Below are 6,000 nucleotides of genomic sequence, written 5' to 3' on the forward strand. Positions count from 1 at the left end.
AAAAATATGGTCACATACACTAGGAAGTATCACATGCAGAATATTGAAGAGGGTACAAGTAATATGATATTTATGTTGATTACTATAAATAAGTGCATCTCTTTATGCAACTTATATAATTGCCTATAATTGCAACTTATATAAGTTACATATAATAACTATCTATTATAATAAATTATAATAACCATAATAATAAATATATGCTATAATCATAATAATTAATATATAATTATATATAATTGCAACTTGTATTAAATTACTTTGATTACAAAATATCAGAATTTGGGTATGTATATACCTCCATACAAAGAGAAATACCTTTAAGATAAAAAATATTCTTTAAGGAGTTGAGTCCACAAAAATTGCAATTTTTAAAAATGATGAATCCAGTTCTTTTAGAGAAAATCCTTGAATCACAGTTCATTATTTTTAGTAGGGTTATTATTTAAAAGTTTTGAGGCCAGAAGAATAACATAGCAGTAGGGTGTTTGCCTTGCAAGAGGCCCACAAAGGATGAACCCTGGTTCGTATCCTGGCATCCCGGAGCCTGCCAGGAGAAACTTCTAAGCACAGAGTCAGTAGTAACTCCTGGGCACTGCCATATGTGACCCAAACACCACCCCCCAAACAAAAGCTTTAATGGCAAATTTATTTTTATTGTAATTTTGATAACAAATGAATTTTGTTCATAACATTATACATAGCACTAGTGTTTTCTGTATAGTACACTATATTGTATAAATACAGTGCACAAAATTTAAAAGACAAAGTCATGCTATTAGATTTTTAATGCCTCACATGGCAGTGCTCAAGACTTGCTCCTGATAGTGCACTCAAGAATTACTCACTCTGGTACTGCTCAGGGGACTATACAGAATGTCACGAATCAAATCCAGTTCAGCTGTGTATAAGGAAAATGCCATATCCACTGTATTTTTGCTATGGCCTGATAATTTTTTTCACATACTGAATTTTTTTAAGATGCATTATAATGGATTGAATCAACAAATGTATATAGGGTACTGGTAGTAACTTAATGAGTAATAAAATTTATATATATACAATCTGACCTTTTAAAATGAAATAATGTTTTTAATAGTATTTATAGTGAACCACTCAAGCACAAATTAATTCATCTGATTGCATTTGATCACTGCAGCAGACCTAAGGGCAGATCTAGAAAGTATAGTAAAAGCTTTTAATTAAATATGATAATCATCAAGAATAATTATATAATTTTTGTTATGAATAGAATATATAATTAGTAAGACCTAGAAAGTAGGCTATATTAATTCTGATGTTAATTTATATATGCAGATATAGATATATATGTCATACATTTTTCTAAGCTTTTTCTTAACATTTAAGATCTTAAAATACATATTGTAATTACCATGGAGTTATGGCTCCTCCTAGTTGCTTAGGCTTTTCATGTAAAATGCAGAGAAAGGTTTATAGAACTGAAAGACAAGACTGATTCAAGCATAAAAGAAAGACATTACAAACATACTGTAAGGGATAAAATGCGTAAACTATTTCTTCTAGCTCATATAAAAGGAATAATGAAATATAATAGTGCTGATAGCATTAATATAGTGAAGTAAAAGATACATAAATTGTTACATATACCAGCACTAATAATCTTAAGTAAAGAGATATATAAGTACTAGCCTCCAATTTAGAAGGTATCCTAAATAGTACTTGAACAGAGATACAGAGAATTAATCTAAAAGACTGAAAATCAGTATTAAATTATAAAAATGTATTGTATTTTCTTGATAGGATAGCTGAGATATTCAACTTTATTTCATCAACCTGTATTATATTTTATGAAGAAATGGATGTTAATAGAAATATGTTTCTATGATATCAGTATGCCCAAACTATTTTTAATCAAGATAATTTTTAAATTACTCAGATCATGTCTTTACATTTTCTCCTTCTCTTTGATAAAGGGCAGGCCATCCCAAAACAAGATGTGTCTAAAAGACCAATTTCAAATTGTTATTGTCCTGAGATGTCCACATAACCTTTGTTTTTAACATCTATTTTTGAAAACACACTGTACTCTTTTAAAAAGTTTAATACAGTGAAGTGCAGTGATTTATTTGAGGATATGAGATGAAAGTGAGAAAGACAGAAAATAATCAAAAAATTAAGGAAAAGAAATTACACTCCAAACTAGATTGCACATAACTCGAAAATAAAGTGTATCATTGTTTATTTTTCATAAATAAAATATTCTGATACAGAGTAACATAAGAATTCACTAGAAGAATAAGATTTAATTAGAATATTGGGTAAAAATAACAGGGCTTGAGCAATAATATAGCGAGCAGAATACTAGTTTCGCTTGCAGCCAATCTGGGCTCAGTTTTTGTTCACCACATACTGTCCCTTGAGCCTTTCCCTGAACACAGAGTCAGAAGTATGCCCCAAGAGCTGCTGGGTGTGGCCTAAAACAAAACTAACAAACAAAATCTGAATGTGTAAGTGTAATATGTTATACAACATATCTATAGAAATTAATATAGCAATAAAATAATTGTTGGTATGGTGACAAAATATTTATTTATTTTAAAAAGTAATATTGTACAAAATTGTTAATATACAAAAAGAAATTAAAATGCATATAAAACTTGATCTATCTACATATATGTATATATATTCTCTCTATATGTATACATTTATAAATACATATATATGGATAAAGAAAATAATGGTATTCAAATAAAAACTATAATTTAGATATCTGTTCTCTAAACAGATTATCTTTAATATTATACCAATATTAAGATGGCTTAAAATAATAAGAATAATTTTACATTGATTCATCACTCAGGATATTCTGTGCAACTGGAGACCTATTAGAGAGTGTTATACTATATATGGATAAAGAGTATAAGTTTGATATTAGAAAGAACAACTCCATAAGAAAATACTTTTGAGAGCATTTTCTTAGTAAATAGAAAATAAAAAGGTGTTTTACATATTGCAGAGTTCCTGCTTTTCTTCAAATAGAGTCTACTGAGTTATGCAAAAATAAACTTAAGAAATTTTAAGATTCTTCTAGTCATGCTAAAATATTAAAAATTTAGTGTCTGATATCTTGGTTTATTTAGTCATATTTTAAAAACAGGACTGGAGAGATATTCAGAGTGTAGAGCTCTTGCCTTTCACATAGCTGACCTAAGTTCCATCTCCAGAATCTCAAATGTTCAAAAAGCCCTGACTGCAGAGCCTGGTAAGCCCTGAGCAATACTGGTTTTGGCCCAAAAATGTTAACAAAAGTATTTTTTAATTTTAGTTGGTACAGAAAGAAAAGTTAAAGTCTTTCCATTAGAAGGACATTTGTCAGTGAAATACATGGAGAATAGAAGTGAGGGTGACAAAAAGAACAGAACAGAGTGAGAGAAGACAGGATAAGAGAAAAAAATTAAATGAAAGTTTTTGGATACAGGAATAGATACAATAAATCCAAAGAATTGTAAATGTCTCCCAATTTCCTCTTAAACAGTAATCTGTCAGAAAAAAGTAAAACTAAATGACCCTGGACTATTAAAAATTAAAAACTAAGCAACACAAAATGATGTATTTGAACTAAGCAAGCATAGATATGAATATTACTAGTAGAAATCACTGTATTGCTATGAAAGCAAATTATTTATACAGAAGTGGAAAGTGGGTTCGGAGCAATACACAGTAGGGTAAGGCATTTGTCTTGCACATGGCTATCCCAGGTTCAATCACCAGCATGCCATATGGCAACACAGGCCTGCCAGGAGTGGATTCTAGTGAAGAGTCAGGAGTAATCCCTGAGTGCTTGGTGGGTGTAGCCCAAAAACAAAAGAAGTTAGAAATGTTTATCTTATTTTCTTCATCAAAGTTGCTAGCCTATTCTGTGTGTTCCTTTGTGTGTATTTTTGAGAGTCCAAATTTAGCAGTGCTCAGATATTATTCCTGACTGTTCTGGGAGATCACTTTTGCCAGTTCTTAGGACATATACAATCAAGGAATTAAACTGAGGTGAGCTGCATGTAATTAAAGCACCTTAACACCATACTATATCTCAAATTATTAGTAAAATAATGTTCAGGGTAGATATAGAGAAATTATAAAAAGCTCAAAAGTTGAGAAGTTTTAGTTGTCATCTAAAGTAACCAGGAGGGGCTGGAGCAATAGCATTTGCCTTGCATGTGACTGACCTAGGAGGAACCTCAGTTCCATCCACCAGCATTCATTCCATATGATTCCGCAAGCCAGGAGAGATTTCTGAGCACATAGCCAGGAGTAACCTCTGACCGTCTACTGGGTGTGGTTTAAAAATAAAAATAAAAAAGAAATATATATTTATATTTAAAATAAAATAACATGATTTTTATCAAGAATATAAGAGAATAGAGATGATTTTAGTCACTTATTTTTATATCTATTAAAGTAATTTGGATTTACTTACTATAAAACAATTTATAAATAATCTTATATATTTGTTTTATTAATGGATTAATAGTTTTTTATAAATTCTATATTTCCATAATTTTTATCAGAGTGAATTTTAATTTTTCCTGAATATATTTATATAAAAGAGTAATTGAATATTTTAAACTTAATTTTTTTTTTCTTTTTTTGGTTTTGGGCCACCCTCAAGGGCACTCAGGTATTACAACAAGCTCTGCACTTAGAAATCACTCCTGGCAGGTTCAGGGGACTGTATGGCATACCAGGGATCAAACCTGGGTCAGCTGTATGCAAGTTAAAAGCTCAGCCTGGGGCGGGAGAGAAAGCATGGAGGTAACGCGTTTGCCTTTCATGCAGAAAGTCATGCAGAAGGTTCAAATCCTGGCATCCCATATGGTTCCCCGTGCCTGCCAGGAGCGATTTCTGAGCGTGGAGCCAGGAGTGACCCCTGAGCGCTGCTGGGTGTGACCCAAAAACAAAAAATAAATAAATAAATAAATAAAAATATATAAAAGCTCAGCCCATTAAATTTAAGATTCTTGAATTTGATTTCTGTATATCTTTTCATATGTATATTTAAAAAAGTATGATTTTAGAAAAGTTGAATATCATTCTTTTGGCTGTTTGGCTGCCTAAAAAATGATAATATAGTATTGCCAATCTATTATCATAATGTTTATGCAGCATTTAAGAAGATTCAATACCTGTGAACATCAAAATAAATTTTATCACCTAGTTATGATAATATAGCATTCAGTTCAAGTCTTTATAGTTCACAGCACAATGATGCTTGTTCAAGTTTCTTTCTCCGTACTTATTTATTTATTTGTTAATTTATTTATTTTGATTTTGGGCCCACCCAGCAGCACTCAGGTTTTACTCCTAGCTCTGCACTCAGAAGTCACTCCTGGCATGCTCCAGGAACCATATGAGATACTGAAGATAGAACTCAGGTCCATCCCAGGTCGGTTGTGTGTAAGGCAAATGCCTCACCACTATTAAAGTTTCTATTTCAGGGTGTTGGTTAGGAGTAATCTTGACTGGACTCAGGGCTTACTCCTTGCTCTGTGCTAAGCAGTAACATCTGAACATATTTAGGAAATTCTTTGCAGTGATGTGGATCCAACAAATATTGGATGTATGCAAGACACTTTACTCTCCAGTCTATTAGTGAGTTTCTTAACTTATAAAATGTTGAAGATCTGGGGCGAGAGCAGTGTGACATCACAGTGGTAGGCATTTGCTCTGAATGTGGCACACCAGCGATAGACCTGGGTGTGATCCCTGGCAACCCATATGGTCCCCTGGGCCTGCCAGGAGCAATTTCCGAGTGCAAAGCCAGGAGTAACCCCTGAGCACTACTGGGCCAGGATTGGCCCTAAAACAAACAAACAAACAAACAAAATATGTATAAACCCAGTAGTTTCTATAGATTAGTGATTTACCGTGGTTCACTAGAACGGAGATTATTAAAATTTAGCGAACACATCAGACTAATTGACATCACTTTGAAGCTTTGAAATATAAAAGAAAGCTTGCACA

This window comes from Suncus etruscus, chromosome 7, assembly GCF_024139225.1.
Source record: "Suncus etruscus isolate mSunEtr1 chromosome 7, mSunEtr1.pri.cur, whole genome shotgun sequence".
In the NCBI taxonomy this organism is placed as follows: Eukaryota; Metazoa; Chordata; class Mammalia; order Eulipotyphla; family Soricidae; genus Suncus; species Suncus etruscus.